This window comes from Heterocephalus glaber, unplaced genomic scaffold, assembly GCF_053883595.1.
Source record: "Heterocephalus glaber isolate CG9 unplaced genomic scaffold, H.glaber_assembly_v1.0 deba00001457, whole genome shotgun sequence".
NCBI lineage: Eukaryota > Metazoa > Chordata > Mammalia > Rodentia > Bathyergidae > Heterocephalus > Heterocephalus glaber.
In genome coordinates this window covers 15,628,939-15,651,282 of record NW_028258305.1, presented here as the reverse complement: position 1 = coordinate 15,651,282, position 22,344 = coordinate 15,628,939, and the positions used below count along the sequence as shown (strand labels likewise).

General features: G+C 37.1%; 1 protein-coding gene across 1 annotated transcript in view; it reads right to left on the bottom strand.

The window, feature by feature from the left end:
- Asb3 (ankyrin repeat and SOCS box containing 3) overlaps nucleotides 1-22,344 on the bottom strand; it is a 365,295-nt gene that overhangs the window by 74,455 nt on the left and 268,496 nt on the right. The gene's annotated exons all lie outside the window — the stretch shown is intronic.

Sequence of the window (22,344 nt, the reverse complement as noted above, 5' to 3'; positions counted from 1 at the left end):
CAGTGAAGCTATCAGGACCTTTTCTTTGCTGGTAAATTTTTAATTATGTTTTCAATTTCACTCATTGTAATTGGGGTGTTTAGAATTTTTATGTCTTCTTCATTTAACTCTGGCAATTTGTATGTATACTACAAAGCTACTGTGATAAAAACAGCATGGTACTGGCAAAAAAACAGATCCGAGGATCATTGGAATAGATTAGAAGATACAGGAACAACTACAGACATACTCAGCTACCTCATCTTTGACAAAGGAGCCAATCATCCTCACTGGAGGAAAGATAGTCTATTTAATAAATGGTATTGGAAAAACTGGATTTCAACCTGTCAGAGATTAAAACTTGACCTATACCTATCACCATGCACTAAACTAAGATTGAAGTGAATTAAAGATCTAAATATTAAGACAGAAACATTAAATTTGCTGGAAGATAAGATAGGTAGAACTCTTGAGGACATTGGCATAGATAAAGACTTCATGAACAAAACCTCAATAGCATGGGAACTAGCACAAACAATCAACAACTGGGATCACATCTTGTTAAAAATCTTCTGCACTGCAAGAGAAACCACCAACAGAGCTAAGAGAAAACCTACCATGTGGGAATTAATTTTTACCAGCTGTTCCTCAGACAAACATCTACTATATAGAATATATAAAGAACTCAAAAAAATCAGACCCTCCAAATATAAAGACCCGATTCAAAAATGGGCATCTAAAATGAACAGACATTTCTCTGGCAAAGAAGTAGAAATAGCAAATCAATATATGAAAAAATGTTCAACATCACTGGTTATTCGAGAGATGCAGATGAAAACAATGCTGAGATTCCACCTCATCCCAGAAAGAATTCCTGTTATCAAGAAATCATTCAATAACAAATGCTGGCAGGGGTGTGGGGAGAAAGGAATTCTTCTCCATTGTTGGTAGGAGTTCAGACTTGTGCAACCACTGTGGAAATCAGTATGGAGATACCTCAAAGAACTAGGGCTAGAGGTCCCATTTGACCCAGCTATTCTCCTGCTGTGTATCTTTCCAAAAGAATTAAAAGAATAATACCACAGTGATATATTTGCACCCATGTTTATAGCGCCACAGTTTGTAATAGCTAAATCTTGGAAAAATCCCAAGTGCCCATCAACTGGAAACTGGATAAAGAAGATGTGGGTTTTTTTTTTTAATGGAGTACTACTCAGCCATAAAGAATGAGCAACTTGAGACATTTATAGCTAAATGAATGCATATTGAGGCCATCTTCTTAAGTAAAATAAACAGGACATACATGTGTAAATACCAAATAGTTCCTTTAGTGTGAGAAACCAAAATTGTAAATAAGGATTGAAATGAATAATTGATCATTTGAAATAGGATGAAAAGGTTCAAAGGAGTTGGGGTGGCAGGAGGGGAAGGGGAGAGATGAGAGTTACAGGCTGGAATCCGGAAAGAATCCATATATAGACTGTGTTTAAAACTATAGGAAGAGATGTAGATAGAGACTAGGCTGGACCTCATCAGTGGGTTGGGAAGGAAAAGTCACTGAGATCAAAGCAGAGAAGGGTGTGTTTCCAGAAGAAGCACATAAAACTATGTACAGTACACAGTACTCCATAGTCTGATAAACTACTGTTACTGTTTTGTGTACTTATCATAACATGCTGTGCTTTTCATCCTTTAGAGCATAATCCTACTTATATAAAAGAGTTTATTGCAAAACAGTGTGATGCTATGCCGATGGTAGCCTCATGTATCTCATGTTTAACTGAGTATTTGGATAATATCAAGGGGCCATCACAGATGATTGATGTATACCTTCACAGTTGGCACTTAGAAGTTGGCATTCTATGTGGTACTTTGCGATACATATGGGTGAAATCACCTAAAAACATATTTGTGAGATTATATTTCCATTATGTGTCACATGAATGTATTGAAATTTAAATTTAAAAAATTTGGCCTATGTGGAGTCTACTAGATAATTAGAATTTTTTTCCATACCACTATTTGTTCAATATTAGTTTTGAAAATCTTTCTAAAACAAATCACATCCTTTGATGTCTTGTTAATGTTTGAGGGTTTTTTTTAATTATATGGAAAAATGTTTAAGTACTTTTCAGTTTTGCTTTGGTTGAGTTCTGTTATATTTGAATTTTTTTTTTTGAGTTGTAATATGTGTAGTTGGGCAGCTTTGAGATACTTTTGGAAACTAACCTGGATGGTGCTATAAAAACATCTGTAATACGTATTTATTTTTATTTTAGTTCAAAGAAGAAATCTCTAAAGGCTTCAAATCACATACTGATCAACTTGTATTGATATTTTCTGGGAAAATTTTAAAAGATCAAGATACTTTGAGTCAGCATGGGATTCATGATGGACTCACTGTTCACCTGGTTATCAAAACGCAAAACAGGTATGGTTTCAGAAGTCCTATAGCTTTAAACTGTAGTTAGTATTTATATTTCTTTTTAAAAGAACCAGCTGTGGCTTTAAAGGGTTTTCCCTGTCATTAATATTTAAACAGCTAAAATTCCTTTATTGCTGTTGATAACAGTGTTTTTGAAAAAAAAAAAAAAACAGTGGGTTATATGTTAGGTAACCATGTAATATTTTATTAGGTTCAGCAGTGTTTAGTCATTGTATCTAAATTATTTAAAAAGCAGAACAAGCAAATTAATCTATTTTTTGCTATTTTTCTTTAGGGAAATTCTTACACAAGATCTTGAGTGCTCCTTAGCAAACTATAAGTCAGCTATATTTCATTTAAATCTAAGGCACCCTCAATTATTAAGAGAAACCTTTATTTTGTGTTTCATTGAGAAAGTGTACTCCTAATTAAACTGCTGTTATTATTGTTATTGTTACTTAAAATTTTATTTTATTCTTTGCATAAGAGCCCCTTTAAACTTATTTGGGTATGCAATGTTATTTCACTCTTGTGTATACATTCAATGAAAATGTAAATGAAATAAATTGGGTGAAGCTTTCCTTAAACTGCATTGGATCTGATTCTTTTGAGCCTTTAGACCTAGTCATCAGTGTCCATATTTTTCCATACACTATCAAACTAGTCTGTCGAGAACATTGGTGGTGAAACATTTCTTAAGAGAGAGGTATAATCTTTCTTCAGGATTTTCTTCCAAGGCATTGGCACCTATTCAGCAAGATTTTATGCTGATGTTCCCTCAGCAGCAAGTGTTTGTTTTACTAATACATTTATTCTTCCTGTTCTGCTCCTGTAATTTTTCTGTATGCATCAGAATTTCTTTCAGTACCAGTTAATGGTGTAATTCTGCAGAGGACACTTGGTTGTTAAACTCAACATACATGGTACAGCCATGTACTTCGTCCCTCTGCTGAAGGAACCCCTGAGAGCACACATGTGTGGGCATTACAGTTAATGCTTGACTGTCAAGTGGTTGTAAGATCCTGATGGCCTAGATGTTAAAATGAAAAGTTGAACACCTTAGACTGAAGGAAGCTGTGAGATTCGGAATTCTAACTGGTGTAAGATGAAAGGGTTGTCTTATAAATTTAGTCTATTTTCTTACTTTAAAATATTAAGTAATAACTGGTTATTACTTGTATTGTTTTCTCAGTTTTCTTCTGATGAAATGTTTTTTACTTTAACAATTTGAAGGATCTAAGTAAAATTAGACTTAGAACTAAGTTCTATAGAACTAGGATAGTTTAAAAGTTGTATATAGTTTAGTTTAGTTGAGTATGACTCATTGATTGTCTACTCTAAGGTGACTTACTTTTCTTTCATATATAATCAGTCAATTTGAAAACAAATATTTATGTGTGCAATTGCAGTATATTTTGAATTTTATATGGTTTTATCATATTCCTGCTTTTTGTTCCTAGTTGCTTACTTGCTTCAAGGTATTTACTTTATGATAATTTGAACTGGTCTGGGAACTTACCCTTTGTTTCTAGGTATTGGGATTTCAGAGGTTCTTTTAGAAATAATTAGCTCCACTCCTTACACTGTAATTTAATTACTTTCCCTAGATCTCAAGATCATTCAGCTCAGCAGACAAATAGCACTGGGGGCAATGTTACCACTTCATCAGCTCCAAATAGTAACTCTACATCTGCTACTAACAATCCCTTTGGATTAGTTGGATATGTGTCTTTAATTATTTTTATAGTGATGAAAAAGCAAAAAACTACTTTCCCCCCATGGTGGTTTTAGATGAAATGATAGAATAAAACATTAAGTTCTTTTAACAACAATTTAAAAAGCCTTCTATAATTTTTGTAATTGTAGGCATTAAGAAAGTAGTTGACAGTACAGGTATGCTTGCATTATGTTATTATAGCTTATGTTTGCATTTAATCAGTGGTCAATTAGTGACACTTTAAAAATATATATAATATATATATTATATATATATGATCTGTCCACTACATAATTTGCATCTGAGGAATTGTATCTGAGGTAATAGTTGATCATAAACTGATCAAGTGAATAATAATTGTCTCATTTATAAAATGTACATATTAGACTCCATTAGTGACTTTTCTAACTGTCCAGAACACATGGAAGGGCTGTGTCCTAAGAGCAAGCACAGTGTTTTAAGGATTTTTCTGCATTAGCCAAAACCACTTGTATCAGTTTTATATATTGAAATTCTGTGAGAGGTTTTGAGGAAAAATATTCAGAAGCTAACTAAAGTGAACTAGATAGATGAATGGCTTAATGCCTCTTTCAGTTCTTAAGTTATATGACTACTATGTAGTTCATTGAAATGGTGTTTTTTATATTCACAATTTTTACATATCAAGGATCATAACTTTTATCCTTTCCATAGGTGTATTTTAGTAGTTCATTTGTATTAAGATACATACTGGAACAATTTTAGTTTTTCAGGGTACATCAATCTGGGTTGGAGGCTGTTTTCCTTTAGGGCTTGGAGTATGTCACTCCAAGCTCTTCTTGCCTTGAGGATTTGCATTGAGAAGTCTGCTGTGATTCTGATGGACTTTCCTTTGTATGTGATTTGCTTCTTTTCTCTAACTGCTTGTAGAACTTTGTTCTTCTTTTGAGTTTCTGGAATCTTAACAATTATATGCCTACATGTAGTTTTTTTTTAACAAGGCTCTTTGGAGTCCCATATGCCTCACTTATCTGTATGTCAAGTTCTTTTCCCCTGCTTGGGAAATTTTCTGCCATTACTTCTTGGAAGAGTTTTTTTTATGTCATCTGCACAAAAAGTTCCTTCACCAAAGGCACAGAAGGGCTGCATCTGTTGAAATGAAAAGACACCTAAACAAGTCTCAAAACTAGACTTCCAGATCACCTAAGGCAACCCCAAAGGGAAACAAGATGGAAAAATCTGATACTCAACTATTTGAACTCCCTGAACTGGAAACAAAAGAGGACCTCACCAAGATGCATCATGTAAAGGTACAAGTTCCCAATGAGAAATGTAAATGTGTTGTATACCTAAAATGTACCAATAAAAGAATTTCAGTAAGTAAAAAAAAAAAGGACCTGGAAAAAAAGAAATCAGAAATAATTTCTCAGATAACAGCAGAGATTGTGCCCACAGTGCAAGACATGATTAATAAATCTAGAGAGGACACAGATAAGACAGTTCCCAGCACAGAGGAGGCTTCTGGGTCAGCATGCCACAGCTCCCAGCCCAGAGGAGGCTTCCAGGTCAGTGTGCCATGGCTCCCAGCCCAGAGGAGGATTCTGGGTCAGTGTGCCATGGCTCCCAGCCAAGAGGAGGCTTCTGGATAGGTTTGCCATGCTTTCCAGCATAGAGGAGGCTTCTGGGTCAGTGTGCCACAGCTCCCAGCACAGAGGAGACTTCTGGGTAAGTGTGCCACCGTGCCAAGCCCAGAGTAGGCTTCTGGGTAGGTGTGCCACAGCTTCCAGCATGAAGGAGGCTTCTGGGTAGGTGTGCCACAGCTTCCAGCCCAGAGGAGTCTTCCAGGTAGGCATCCCACAGCTCCTAGCACAGAGGAGGTGAGCCGTGCAGATACCAGCTGCACACCACCCCCTGTAGAAATGAGAAGATATGTAAACAAGCCTCAGAAACAGACTTCCAGATCATGTAGAGAAACTCCAAAGGGAAATGAGATGGAACAATCTCCTGGACTTCTTGAACTTGCAGCAAAAGAGGATCTAGAAAAAATGAAATCAGAAATAATTTCTCATGTAACAGCAGAGATTGTGCCCATAATGCAAGACATAATTAATAGATCTAGAGAGGACACAGATAAAAAAAAATAGAGGATCTGAAGAACATGATGGAATCCCAACATAGGAAACAAATGGAATACATAAAAGAGATGCAAACAGATTTCCAGGAGATTAAAAACTCCATTGGAAGTCTATGCAGCAAAATGAGCCAATGTGAGGACAGAAATTAAGACATAGAAGATAAAATTGCAATTAGTGACCAAAAAAGAAAAATTTCTTGAAAATAGTAAGGGACCATGAGAAATCAACCCAGCGGCTCCTAAATGAAGCAAAGAAGAATACCATAACACTGATCTGAGTCAATAAAGAAACAGGAGGGAGTGCAGATGACATAAAAAAATGTTCACAGATGTGATGGCAGAAAACTTTCCAAGCAGGGAAAAAGAAATTGACATAAAGACAAGTGAGGCACATAGGACTCCAAATAGCCTTAATCAAAAAAAAAATCTACACATAGGCATATAATAATTAGGATTCCAGAAATCCAACAGAAGAACAAAATTCTACAAGCAGTGAGAGAAAAGAAACAAATCACATACAAAGGAAAGCCCATCAGAATCACAGCAGACTTCTCAATGCAAACCCTCAAGGCAAGAAGAGCTTGGAGTGGTGCATTTCAACCCCTAAAGGAAAACACCTTCGAACCCAGATTGATGTACCCTGCAAAACTATCTTTCAAAATTGATGGAGAAATAAGATACTTTCATGACAAAGAGCAACTTAGTAACTTCATGGATACCAAACGAGCACTCCAAAAAATTTTAGACAACATCCTAGGAAAAGACAAGGAGGATCACAACCCCAGGATGCCCAGCAGAAGGAATCCATCAGGCAAGACAAGAAATTAAATGCAAAGGGGGAGAATCCAACAAAAAGAAAATGTCAGGACAGTGATAAGTCAGTACATCTCAGCTGTAACCATCAATGCTAATGGTCTCAATTCACCAATCAAAAGAAACAGACTGGCAGAATGGGTCAAGAAGCAAGATCCAACACTATGCTGCATACAAGAAACACACTTCATTCAAAAAGAAATTCAGACTGAAAGTTAAAGGATGGAAAACAATACTCCGTGAGACAGAAACCCGAAAAAAAGCAGGAGTAGCTATCCTCTTTGCAGATCAAGTGGATTTCAAACCTACACTGATTAATAGACAAAGAAGGACACTACATCTTTGTAAAGGGAACAATCCAAGAGAAAGAGACGACAATCATAAATATATATGCACTAAATATCAGTGCACCCAACTATATGAACAAATACTAACTGACAGGAAAAATCAAAAAAGCACTAATCCAATAGTAGTGGGGGACCCCAATACCCCACTGTCACAAATAGATCAACTGGACAAAAACTAAGCAGCAAAATACTAGAACTCAATCAAACTCTTGAACAAATGAACTTAACAGATGTTTACAGAGTGTTCCACCCTAGAAAATCAGAATACACATTCATTTCAGCTGCACATGGGTCATTCTCCAAAATAGACCACATACCTGTACATAGAACATGTTTAAGTAAGTGCAAAGTAATTGAAGTTATCCCCTGTATACTGTCAGACCATAGTGTGATGAAATTGGAGATCAATAGCAAAAGAAACCACAAAAATTTCAAAGACACATGGAAATTGAACACACACTTCTAAATAACCAGTGGGTCACAGAGGAGATTAAAGAAATCAGACAGTTCCTACAATTTAATGACAATGACAATAGAACATATCAGAATCTATGGGATGCAATGAAAGAAGTCTTATGAGGGAAATTCATAGCAGTGAATACTCATATTAGGGAAACAGAGCGAGCCCAATTAAACAACCTGATGCTGAACCTCAAGCATCAAAAAAGAAAGACCAAGACAAACACAAACCTCACACAAGGGAGGAAATTATAAAGATCAGAGCAGAAATTAATGCAATGAAGACTAAGAGAATGATACAAAAAAATCAATGAAGCCAAGAGTTGGTTCTTCTAAAGAATAAACAAAATTGACAAACCCTTAGCCAACCTAATGCAAAAACGTAAAGAAAAGTCCCAATTAGGAATGAAAAGGATGAAATTACAATGGACCCAGCAGAAATCCAGAGGATCAACAATACCTACTTCCAGAACCTATACACCAATGAGATAGAAAACAGAAGAAATGGACAGATTCCTAGATAAGTATGAATTACCAAAGTTGCATGAAGAAGACCTAAAAATTCTAAACAACCAAATATCAATCAAGGAAATTGAAAACATAATTTAAAACTTACCAACTAAGGAAAGCCTAGGTTCTGATGGCTTCACTGCTGAATTCTACAAGACATTTCAAGAAGAACTACTGCCACTACTGTTTAAACTCTTCAATGAATTTCAGAGGGAGGCAATACTGCCCAATTCATTCCTGGAAGCAAGCATCACCTTGATCCCCAAACCAGAGAAAGACCCAACTGAAAAAGAGAACCATAGGCCAATCTCACTAATGAAAGTAGATGCAAAAATCTTTAATAAGACACTGACAAATACAACGCAGAAGACCATCAAGAAGATCATACACCCTGACCAAGAGGGATTCATCCCAGTGATGCAGGGATGGTTCAGCATATGCAAATCGATCAATGTAGTACATTATATCAATAGAGCCAAGGACAAGAATCATATGATCATCTCCATAGATGCAGAAAAAGCATTCGACAATATCCAACACCCATTTATGATAAAAACCCTACAAAAAATTGAAATAGATGGTCTCTACCTCAATCTGATGAAAGCTATCTATGAAAAACCAACAGCCAATATCATACTAAATGGTCAAAAACTGAAATCATTCATACTAAAATCAGGAACAAGACAAGGATGTCCACTATCACCACTCTTGTTGAATATAGTTCTGGAAACATTAGCCACAGCAATTAGACAAGAGAAAGAAATAAAAGGAATAAAGATAGGAAATGAAGAAGTCAAATTGTCATTATTTGCAGATGACATGATACTCTATATAGAAGACCCCAAGAACTCCACCAAAAGTCTTCTAGACTTAATAACCAAATTCAGTCAAGTAGCTGGTTACAAGGTCAACACACAAAAATCAATAGCTTTCCTCTACATGAACAACAGACTCACTGAGAGAGAAATAGGGCAAATAATTTCTTTCACAATAGCATCCAAAAGACTGAAATACCTAGGAATCAACCTAACAAAAGAAATCAAAGACCTCTTCTCTGAAAACTGTAGCATTCTGAAAAGAGAGATTGAAGATGATATCAGAAAATGGACAGACATCCCCTGCTCCTGAGTAGGAAGAATTAACATAGTGAAAATGTTCATACTTCCAAAACTGCTATATAGATTCAATGCAATTCCAATTGAGATCCCAGCAGCATACTTCACGGACCTTGAGAAAACAATCCAAAAATTCATTTGGAACAAGAAGAGACCCAGAATAGCAAAAGCAATTCTAGGCAACAGAGATATGGCAGGGGGTATCACAATCCCCAACTTGAAACTATATTACAAAGCTATTGTGATAATAACAGCATGATACTGGCAAAGAAACAGACCTGAGGACCAGTGGAACAGGTTAGAAGATGCAGAAACAACTCCAGGCAGATTCAGCCACCTCATCTTTGACAAAGGAGCCAAACACCCTCACTGAAGGAAAGATAGCCTCTTTAATAAATAGTGCTGGAAAAATTCAGTTTCAACTTGCCAAAGATTAAAACTAGACCTATTATCTCTCACCGTGCACTAAACTAAAATCAAAATGGATTAAAGATCTAAATATTAAAATAGAAATACTGAACCAGCTGGAACAGAGGTTAAATAGAACTCTTGAAGACACTGGTATAGGAAAAGATTTTATGAACGAAACCTCAGTTGCCCATGAACTAGCACAAACAATCAACAAGTGGGATTTCCTCTTATTAAAAACTTCTGCACAGCAAGAGAAACCATCAACAGTGTGAAGAGACAAGCCACAATGAGGGAAAAAATTTTTATCAGCTGTTCCTCAGACAAAGGTCTACTATTAGAATCTATAAAGAATTTTAAAAAATCAGACCTCCGAAATTTAAAGACCCAATTCAAAAATGGGCTTCTGAAATGAACAGACATTTTTCAGACAAAGAAATAGAAATAGCAAATAAATACATGAAAAAATGTTCAACATCACTGGTCATTCAAGAGATGCAAATGAAAACAATCCTGAGATTCCACCTCACTCCAGAAAGAATGGCTGCTATCGTGAAATCAACCAATGACAAATGCTGGCAGGGCTGTGGGGAAAGAGGAACCCTGCTCCACTGCTGATGGGATTGTCAACTTGTGCAACCACTGTGGAAATCAGTATGGAGATACCTCAAAGAACTAGGACTGGAAGTCCCATTTGACCCAGCTATTCCCCTACTGAGTATCTTCCCCAAATAATTAAAAGAATCATACCACAGTGATATATGTACACTCATGTTCATAGCAGCAAAATTTGCAATAGCTAAAACTTGGAAATGGCCCAGATGCCCATGAACTGGAGACTGGATAAAGAAAATGTGGTTGTTTTATAAAATGAGTACTACTCAGCCATAAAAAAGGAGAAATTAGAGACATTTCTAGCTAAATGCATTCACATTGAGGTGATACTCTTAAGTGAAACAAATAGGATACACATGTGTAAATACCAAATAGTTTCTCTAGTGTGAGAAAGTGAAAGTGTAAATAAGGACTAAAAGGTATAATAATGTGAAATAAGAAGAAAAGGGGCAAAGGCAAAGGGGAAGTGGAAGGGGTAGGGGAAAGGAATGAAGGGAATGGAATTAATATGAGAAAACAAAAAAAATTGAAACAATGTCTTTGTAGATAGGGACTGATGGAGGGGTTGAAGGGAGGGCAGGGGAATGGGAAAAAATAAGAACCAAGAGAGATTATATAAAGGTGCAAATTTCCAATGATGAATGTCATTATATTGTATACCTAAAATGTACCAATAAAATTAATTTTTATATCATATGTAGAACAACAATCTCTACAGGATCAGTAAGCATTTAAGACAGTGGTCCAGGGTAAGCATCTTAGAAAATAGTTATTATTTTTAATTCCATTATTTAGAATAAATTTTTTAAATACATGAAATGACAATTATGAACACACATAGGTAGTATATCTGTTTTCATGAATTGAATACCAAACTATGTTTAATGATGATGCACTCCCGATTTGTGATTAGGCAAGAAAATGATTAGGAAGCACTTGATTCTTTTGCACATCATGTCTTGGGCTTTGCTCTAGTTAGGATCTAGAGGGTCCCCAAAGGCCTATACGTTGAAGCTTGGTTGTCAGATTGTGTTGCTGCTGGGAGACATTGAAATGTTTAGGAGGTAGGATCTAGGGAAAAGAAGTTAGGTCTTTGGATGAATGCCCTTGAAGGGAATACAGTAAAACCTTGTATTGCAAGTAACTTGTTTTATGAATGTTCCACAAGACTAGCAGACATTTCTAATACATTTTAACTTGATAAATGAGCAGTGTCTTGCAATACAAGTAGTACATGACACCAAACATCACATGATCACAACTGAGGCAATGATTCTTCTCTCTCTTGCTGCAGGACTGTGGAGGATCCTCTCCCAGTAGCAAGAGGTTATGAAGGAGATCTTGTCTGCAGAGAAGAAAAAGGCAGAGGAATCCCTCACTTCAAGTGAGATTAAAGAGATGTGTAAAATGTGGGAAACTGCAAAATTTTGTAAACAACACATGAATAAAGTTGTAGCAGTTTGAGTGATGAATCTCTTTGATGACAATGCAATGTCACATTTCTTTGAAATCATCACAAGGAGGCAAAATCAAATGTCATTTGATAGGTTCTTTGTTAAAGCTGCATGAAAAGAAAAGGATTCCATTGAGCCAATAGATAGCTGTGATTCTGTTAGCAATAGCGGAAGTCAGCCTACACAATATCCCTCTTCTCTCTTGTCTCCCTCACACCAGCCACAAAGTTTTGCAAAGGTAAATGCAGGTTAATTTGTTTTTCTTTATATTTTGTATTTTTATTACATACTTTGTATCATGTTACAGTATCATAATCATTTTATATAAATATTTTTGGGTTGTGGAATGAATCATCTGAGTTTCCATTATTTCTTATGGGGAAATTCACTTTGATATATAAGTACTTTGAATTACAAGCACATTTCCAGAACAAATTATGTTCATAAACTAAGATTTTACTGTCTTGGGTCCTCTCTCTCTCTCTCTCTCTCTCTCTCCCTATCCACCATAAAGGGAGCAGCCTCCTCCACCATGAGCTCCCACCATGATGTTCCGTGTTATCACAGACCCAAAGCAATAGAGCCAAGAACATATGGACTGAAACTTCTCAAACTATAAGCCAAAATAAACCTTTACTCCTTTAAATTGATCAATCTCAGATATTTGTTAACAACAAAAAAGGCTAACACAGCCTATCCCAAAAGTTAAGTATAAACTAGCTAATTATGTCAGAATCTCTTTGTTTTTTCTTTCTTAAAAGAACTGAGGGGGGACAGGTATTTAGCTCAGTGGTGCCACGCCTGCCTCATGAGCACAAGGTCCTGAGTTCAATCCCCAGTACTAGGGGGGAAAAAAATACTGAGGATTTCATTTTCTTTTCTTCTTGATAAATATTGGGCTGAGAGGGCCGGGGATTTAGCTCAGTGGTTCCAGCGCCTGCCTCGCAAGCACAAGGTCCCGAGTTCGATCCCTGGTACTAAAAAAAAAAAAAAGGAAGAGTCAATATTGGACTGAGGGTAGGCCACATAAAACTAGTTGTAACTGAGAACACACATAATCATTCTGTGAAAAATACTCCTTTAATAAATATGTTCAAGTGTATCTTTCCATAGATAACTTCAAAATCTCTCACCAGCCATTTGTCCTACATATTTTTACTTTATCATACTGAAAAGTACTAAAAATGCATATATTTCCCAACCAATGAGGATATCAGTATATTCTCTTTATTATTATTATTATTATTAATGAACATATTTCTTTAACGTCAGCTATCATATTTTTTATGCTTGAGAGAGACTAGTAAACACCAACAACAAGATTAAGAAAAATTTTGACCAATCTGGCCATCTGGTCAATCACTTATCTCATGTAAGAATTGCCTGGTACCAAGGCCAGGGATTTAGCTCAGTGGTTCTGGCACCTGCCTTGCAAGTGCAAGGTCCCGAGTTCGATCCCTGGTACAAAAAAAAAAGAGTTGTCTGGTATCTTATTACATTAAGTTATTACTAAAGCCTTGCTGATAACTAAAGAACACCAGCCATTTCCAATTCAATGAGAAATGGGAAAGTTTGAGAAAATCTAAACTGAACACAAACCAACTAGGCATCTATTGATCTGGTTGTTTTTCTACTGTTAATTGGAAATTGACTTCTACAGTCATTTTACATAAACAGCACATTAAAATAAGTGGGAATATTGAAATATTCCAATATTTACCTAAAAACTTGGTATTATATGCTGTTTCTATGAACACAATATTAAGTGGAGTGTTGAAATAATTATCTGGATAATTTAAAAAACTCATGATACACTATCAAGGGGAAAGGGTGGAAAGTGGGGAATGGAGACTCAAATTACCCATTAAAAAATCATTACCTTTATTTTAACCACTATTAGTTTCCAAATAAAATGCCTCATTTAGATGACAAGAATCTCTAAAGAAAATATTTCAATGTGGTTATGTCTAATTGTTTTTCAAACACAATTACATCTGTTAAAAAAAGACAAATCAATCTATGAACCACAAGTAAAACTACCTAAATTATTTAGGTTTTTGCACAATGTCCGCCTTGCCCAAATGCAAGCTCAAATGAGAAGTAATCAAATAAGGTCTGCAATGAGTTTAGAAGTAAAGCAGTTGTAAAAGACACACAGTAGTGAAGTCGATGAGATAACTAAAAATTGGTTTCAACAACGAAGTACAGTTGAAATCATTAATACAAAGATCATTGATACCATCAAATCATTTACCTTAGCCATGATGTTAGATTTACTAAATCTTTATCCCGACTGAAATCTGTTAGCATAAAAACTAGAAATACAAGCTCAGCTCTTTCTCCCCACCTGCTTAGTAGCCACAGGCACTAGCCTGGCGTAGGACTAGATGATGGAGCCAGCTCCAGGCAGGGGACCAGTCTAACCCTCAGGCCAAACTCTCATGCATGTGTAACACTTTCTCTCCGAAGGAGTCACACATCAAGCTTTCTTTCGACAATTTAACACAAAAAGCTGCATCACCCTGATCTGTCCCTGAGTTCACACCTTTGAACAGGTTGAATGAAGTAAAATAAACCCACCATCTGTTCCTGACACTTGTTTAATTTTGGAGGGAATCTAAAATTTGACTAACTCTGTAAGAGAAGCCAAGAAAATGTAAACAAAGCCTCTTAATTTAAAATTGACTAAAGGCGTCTTTCTCCTCATTCCAGGCAATCTGCTGTCTTCCAGCTGTGCTTGCTCAATTCTGCATCGTTCCAAGAGCCCCAGTGTCACAGCAGCGAATGGGCAAGGTTCAGTGGAGATGAGACGGGGCCACCTGGCCTGCCCCACTGCATACAAATGCACGCCTTTCTGAAAACATTAATAATGCAGCACACACAAGGTAGGCGGCTTGGCATGGCAGCTCTGAAATGTACATGAGTAGAGGCAGCCGGGAGTGGCCAGCCAGAAGGTGTCTGCACAATCCAACTGCAGGAAAGTGCCAGGTCCCCAAGCCACCAGTTTCCTTTCCCATTACCCTCAAGGGCTTCATGAATAAAGATGAAGGACAAACACTTTCTGCTTCCCTTTAGTACTTCAGCAGGTGCACACTTAATAAACTTTCTTATCTCTTTAGGTACAAATGACCTCAGAGTTTCTGCAGACCCCAAACTGTCATTATTTTTTCTCCTTTCATCCACAAAATTATGCCTAAGTCACTGAGGAAGAGAATAAAATTCATGGTTGACAATAGTAAAAGAAACAAACTAATCTCCAAGAGATTTAATGTTCACACAGAAAATATCCAACCACAGTCACAAGTGTACCCTACTCCTTAGCAAGCCATCTGCTGTGCTCATGAGAGAAAAAACATCAAATTCACATTTTCTTCATATGTTAGCATGTGATAAGGAGCCACTACTGTCTCCAACAAAGGCATACAAACATCTTTGGAAAAAATTTGGATTATATTAATTTGATTCTCATCTTAAGTGACAGCTAGCCCCAAATCCTGGGGCTAAAGGCAACCCATGCAAATTTTACATACAGCCACTAGAAAAGACCAAAAAGGGAGAAAATTACATTTATAAAAGTAATTTTATATTATGATGTACAATCAGATTATGAGCTTTAACAGAACCACATTATTATTAGAATAAAGATACAACTATATGGGTGAGCCAGCCAGCAATTAAACACACACTCCAAGTTATGATAATTCAAAAGTAGATTTGTTGTTATGTATACTACCTTCTTTCATTCTACAATGAGTAGCAACAGTGGGTGATATTTGCTAAGCTTTTGGATTGAATGAGTGACTTAACACTGGTAAATTGCAAATATCACCATTGACCAGGTCTCTCCTACTTCCTAATGTTCTCTGCTTTCTATCAAGCAATTGAGATGGTGTCTTACAAAACACACACACAAACAAAGTAAAATAGAATGGGGACAAATCATGAAATTCCACGGAAATACAGACTAAACCAGAAGACAAAACAAGGTGAAGACAAAAATGCAAATATATTGTCTACAATTCATAAGGGCCTGTCAAGTTGCTTCCAAGCTTCCTGAGAGCCAACAATAAAAGAAATCTTGACTCAGCAAACTTAACATGTGTGTTAACAGAGACAATAAAACATCCCTATTCCTCAGAAGAACTCAAGTGCTAAGTTAGCATCAAAATTGAAAGAAAATTTCCATGTGCATTTTGCAGAGTGATGTGCCTTCCTGTGTTAGCCCAGCATGTCAGGCATGCTCTTGCCTTGGGCTTTTGTGGCATCCTCTCTGCTTTCAAGAACATTCTCCCAAAGATTTTATGAACAAAACCTCAGTTGCCCATGAACTAGCACAAACAATCAACAAGTGGGATTTCCACTTATTAAAAACTTCTGCACAGCAAGAGAAACCATCAACAGTGTGAAGAGACAAGCCACAATGAGGGAAAAAATTTTTATCAGCTGTTCCTCAGACAAAGGTCTACTATTAGAATCTATAAAGAACTTTAAAAAATGGGACCTCCCAAATTTAAAGACCCAATCCAAAAATGGGCAGCTGAAATGAACAGACATTTCTCAGACAAAGTAGAAATAGTAAATAAACACATGAAAAAATGTTCAACATCACTGGTCATTCGAGAGATGCAAATGAAAACAATGCTGAGATTCCACCTCACTCCAAAAAGAATGGCTGCTATCATGAAATCAACCAATAACAAATGCTGGGGGGCTGTGGGGAAAGAGGAACACTGCTCCACTGCTGGTGGGAGTGTAGACTGGTGCAAGCACTGTGGAAATCAGTATGGAGATACCTCAAAGAACTAGGACTGGAAGTCCCATTTGACCCAGCTATTCCCCTGCTGGGGATCTTCCCCAAAGAATTAAAAGAATCATACCACAGTGATATATGTGCACCCATGTTCATAGCAGCACAGTTTGTAATATCTGAAACTTGGAAACAACAATGGAAAATTTTACACAGGGCTTCTCACCATGCCCAAAATATAAAAGTATTCAATACACAATCATTCTTTTTGCTAATATTTGTCCACAGCCCAGTGCTCATTTCACAATATTCAACAGACTCAAAGAACATCCACAGAGCCTGGATTACTACATAAAAGCCATGCCAGTTTATAGGACAAAAGCCGGAGCAGAATGGGAAGGCCTAAATTTGAGAGACTGTGTCATAGTGTGTGTGTATTATTATTATGGTTTGTGTGTAGATGTCCCCCCCAAAACCTCATGCAGTCATAGGTGGGGCTTTTTCAGAAGTGGCCTGGTCTAGAATGTGTGATGCTAGGATTGGTTCATGTTGCAGTGCTAGCATCAAGGGCACTAGGATTAAGGATGTGATAGTAGCTTGGATAAAATATAAGGGATAGAAACAGCTGTGATCAACCCTTGTTTGTTTTACTACCTTCTGCCCACCATGAATTGTTTCTCCTCTGCAATGACTGTCTCCTTTACCACCCTGCCATGGAACCAGTGGATTATGGATTGAAACCTCTACAAATTGTGAGCTAAATAAATCTTTCCTCCCTTAATTTGTGAGTGTTGGGTATTTTGTCTCAGCAATGAGAAAAGTAACTAAGACAATTATCTTGGGCTGGATATTTAACATCACCCAGACTGATAGGGAAACATCAGTTTTGAGGGATCAACAGACAATATGGGAGTGATTTGGCAAATTTAAACCACTATCCAATGCCAATCATCATAAGAAATTAAATAAACAATTTCTATCTTAATTTAGGAAATAATACACAGTGAAATGACTCCAAAATAGAATTAACTCAGAGTCTGCATCTGCAATTTAAGGTTACTAATGACTTTTCTCCATCACTGGCCTGAGGTGTGAAATGAAAGATGTAAAGATCCTTGCAGCAATGGGTTCTGCAGAAATGGTAACTAGAACACAGCAGCCATGTGGATGAGGTATTGAGGCATTTCACTTCAGGAAGTAGAGAATTAAGGTGAGTAATGAGGCACAAAGGCAAACAAGAAGTTGCTCCTCAGACATCACCTTGTCCTCTCCCCATCCATGACAACTGTCACATCCCCAATTAAGGATTGAGTACTGAAATCCAAGCATGACAAGAATCTCACTCTTATTTCTCATGTACCTGTACTTGGACCCATTAGAGACCTAGGACTTGCTTTTTCCCACACCTGGGAAGTATATCCACCAGTCATCTGCAAGAGCTGATGCTCAAACAACAGACTCTCAAAGGGTACTGATAGAAAGAATGTTTGCCCTGGAATCATTGAAATCCAGAACCCATGATACATCTTGGGGATGTCCTAAGCAGGCATAGTTGAGAAGGCCTCATAACACCAACAGCTGTGGATCTTGGGAACTCCAGCTGCCCTGAAGAGTACTCGAGCTGGCTGACAAGCCTCATTCCACTACTCATCTTCTGGTAGGATGGAGATTGGGATACAAAAACTCCAAGAGGATTATGTTAGTTAAGATCCTCAGTCATTTGCACTTAATGTCAATAAGTGGGAGATACTTTTGTGAGCATGTTATCTTTTCAAGGAGGAAAAAATACACACTTCATTGAAATGCAGTGATCACCAGTGTATTAGTCAGCTTTCCCATTGCTGGACACAACACCCAACACTCACAACTTAAAAGAGGAGAAGTTTCATTTGGGCCCTAATTTCACTCAGGATCAGCTGGCTCCAAGGCAGAAAAGCAATGATGGAAAGGTGTAGTGGAGCAAAGATACTTAGTTGGTGGTGGCCTGGAAGCAGACCAGGCAGAGCTCCAGAGAGGAAGGAGTGAGGGACCAAATATAGACCCCCAAAGTCATGCCTCCATGACCAAACCAGACATACCTACAAGTGTGCTCCATCAGTCCCCCAGGTGGATCCTAAAGCCAATCAAGTTGGTGCTCTACCCTAACCACCACAACTGGGCACTTTACCGTTTCACCTAGGTCAGGCCTCACACTACAACCACTGTTTCAATTGATCATACTATGGAACATTATGGAACTGCTTCCCTGAGGAGAGAACCTGGGAACGTGTCTCTAAGAAGAATAACATTGCAGTTTTGACTGGGACCATCCAGAGAAAATGACTGTTACATTGATTCATTCAAAAATCCTAGCTGGTAGGAAAAATATCTGAAGAGGAATTTTAATGTGTCACCAAAGTAAGAAATAATTATAATCCCTCAGAACACTGGGTAGATAAAATAAAATTAGAAATACCTGTTTATTTCTTTAATTGAAGCAGATAAATTATTTTCTACAACTAGAAATGTACAAGCAACAATGAAATTCAGTATATACTAAGATGCACAAAGTGGCTCTTTGAACAAGGAAAACAAAATAGCAGCTCTTTCAAGAGTTGGGGGTTGGGTCAGAAAACGGAAAAGTTCTTTTGTCCAGGTGGTCACATTGAATGGTAGCTACCAGAGTGGTGAGGAGAGGGTGTTGGGAGAGGTTGGCCAAAGAGTACTAAGTCATAGCTAAATAGGAGCTATAAGTTCTGGTGTGTTACTGTACAATTGGGTCACTACAGATAATAAGGTACCATAAACTTCAAAAAGGTTAAAGAAAGGGTTCTGAATGTTTTCACCTAAAGAAGTAATAGATGTTTGAGAAGATAATATTTCCCTGATTTAAACATTACATATTATTTACTTGTACTGAAACATTACATGGCATCTCATAAGTATGTGTAATTTTTATGATTTTGGATTTCATTTAACTTTTTTTAATTTTTTTAATTGCAATGTCACTCTTCTTAGAGATAAAATGAAAGGTTCTCTCCTATGTGATCTGGTTCCTCAGCTAGATTTTGGAATGAGGCTTGATTTGAGTGTAGCAGCAAACTTCCCTGAGCATTGGCCAGCCAAGGCCTGGTTGAAATCTTGGTGACAGGAGACCCCATAGCATTAGAAATTGTCCTAGAAAAGTTCCAGAGATAAAATCTGAAAATCTTCCCCTATTAGAGGGGAAATGAAGACCTGAGAGCTACTGGGTTGGGAGGTCACTTCCTCAGAAAACAGATTTGACATAACGCTGTTAGTGGCATTGAGAGCAACAAGAGCATCCAGAGTGCGTAGTCGCCGCAGTAAAAGGACTTCAGTGACTAAATACAGAAATCAGAAGAGGTATGCAGAAGAATTAGGACAAATAAGGTGCTTTATGGGACACTTCCATTTCTGGCAGAAGTACAGCAAGTCTTCCTTTTCATTGTACCAGATAGAACTTTTGTAACCTCTATGAGGATTCTGCAATAGCGAGAAGAGGTCAAGTTGAATCCTATCTCAGGACATCTGATCAAATACTTATCCACGGAAGGTCAATTAAAATAAAATAAAGCATCTCAGTTTGAAATATTATATTTGAGATTATAATCTGATTCCATGAATCATATTCTAAGTCTGACCAATAACAAGCATTACAGGAGGAAAGGACTCAAGAACCATGTATTACCATCCTTAGGATGGGACTGGAAAGGAATTCATGTGGCCCCAAAAGATTTGCACCACAGTGCTCATATAGCTCCATTCCTTGTAGCCCAACTTTTCAGCAACAGGAGAATGAATTATCAAACTTTGATAGAATGAAATCATTCACAGTCATACAGAGAACAAACTAGTGATATTTTCAACAACATGGTTGAATTTTGAAAGCATCATATTAAGCACAAGTCAGACTTACAACAGTATAAACAGAATGATTTCATTCTTATAAAGCTCAAGTAAAGGTAATTAATCTACAGCAATGAAAATCAGAAGAGTTGTAACTTTTAGCTATAAAGGGGTTTGACTATAAAGGTATATTAGGAAACTTTCCAGGGTGATGAGTATATCCCTGGCCCTCGAATTTATCTTTAAAAGGGAGTATTATTTACTAAGATAGGAACTACCTGTTCTTTAAATGTTTAGTAAATCCTTTCAATTTCACTAAATATTTTGCTTTTAAAAAATTTTTAAGACAAATCACACTCATTTCCCCACCTGCCTGCTTAGAATGCTGAATTCTGAGTTAGTTAAGTCTCAATAACTTACACCTTGATAAAATATGCTATGCACTTTGAAATCAGTTGAATTCACTAAATTGTATTATTTGCATTCCTTTCATAGTGTTAACATTCTTAACAGGTATTTCATTATTTCTTACCAGGCCTCGTAATAAAAACAAGTGTCAGTGTATAACTACATGCACACCAGTTCCACTCAGGAAAATCAGAACATTTCTTAACTCTGTTGTGAATTATTATACAGAGGTTGTGTTTTCAATTACATTTAAATTTTAAGAGTTACACAAGATTTTTAAAATTTGATGTTCTAGTTGTAATCTTTTTTTTGGTACTAGAGATCAAACTTGGGTCCATTTTGCTTTCAGGGCAGGTGGCAGAACCACTGAGCTAAATCCCCAGCTAGTTATAATCTTTTTAGTCGGCTTGAATTTCTGTTAAAGCTTTTAAAGTTTTTTCATTGTTTAAAAATTTAAATGTGCTGGGCATGGTGGCACATTCCTGTAATCCCACCTACTTGGGAGGCTGAGGCAGGAAGATGGCAAGTTCAAGGCCAGTCTGGGCAATTTAGTGAGATCCTGCCTCAAAATAAAATAAAACTTTAAAGTCTGGAAAAGTAGCTTGGTGGTAGAGTGCTTGGCCAGAATGCATGAGGCCCTGGGTTCAATCCTTAGTACCACAACAAAAAAGAAGAAAAATTGCAAGTGGATTGTACAACCACAGGACATTGCTGGTATTTTGAGGGCTTCAGCCTGGCCTCACATGTCCCACTGACTGCTCCTCTGTGTGTTTCAGGTAGTATCATTCCCTGTTTCTTCACTTGTCCTCTCACTACCTAGTCATGACCACAAGGAGAGTTCATCATTCATCTGGGCTCTCAAAGTCCAGACATGTATTTTGCAATGAACTGCTTTGTGGATCAAACCTTGCCAACCCCTCCCTCTTTTTCTACTATCCAACCCTGATGCCTTTTGATTATAATCTTGGAGCTTTAGAAAAAATTAAGTGGCAATTATAGTTTCCAGTAAATATTTTGCTCCTATATCTTGTTACCTAAGGAGCAGGTTAGCTGAAAACATCCATTTCCCATTATATCAGCTCAGATGTGCATATGTTGTGATTTAGTTTGTGTGTGGTCTTCCTTCGTACCTACAGTTGCAAATAAAACTCCTGAGCAGACTAATAAATGCTTTATTAAATAACCAGGAAAGAAAATAACCAAGCAAACCTTCTAGAGCTGAAGGGTCTCTAATCTATGACGTTATTTCAGTGGGAAGTATTAATAAGAACTCTCTTTTGTTACAGTTCCTCTCTGCAAAATGAAATACAGAGGTATCATCTGGTCTCCTCCTAGGGCCCTCAGCTCCTAGACTCAGAAATCTGGAACTTAAACACAGCTGGAGGGGC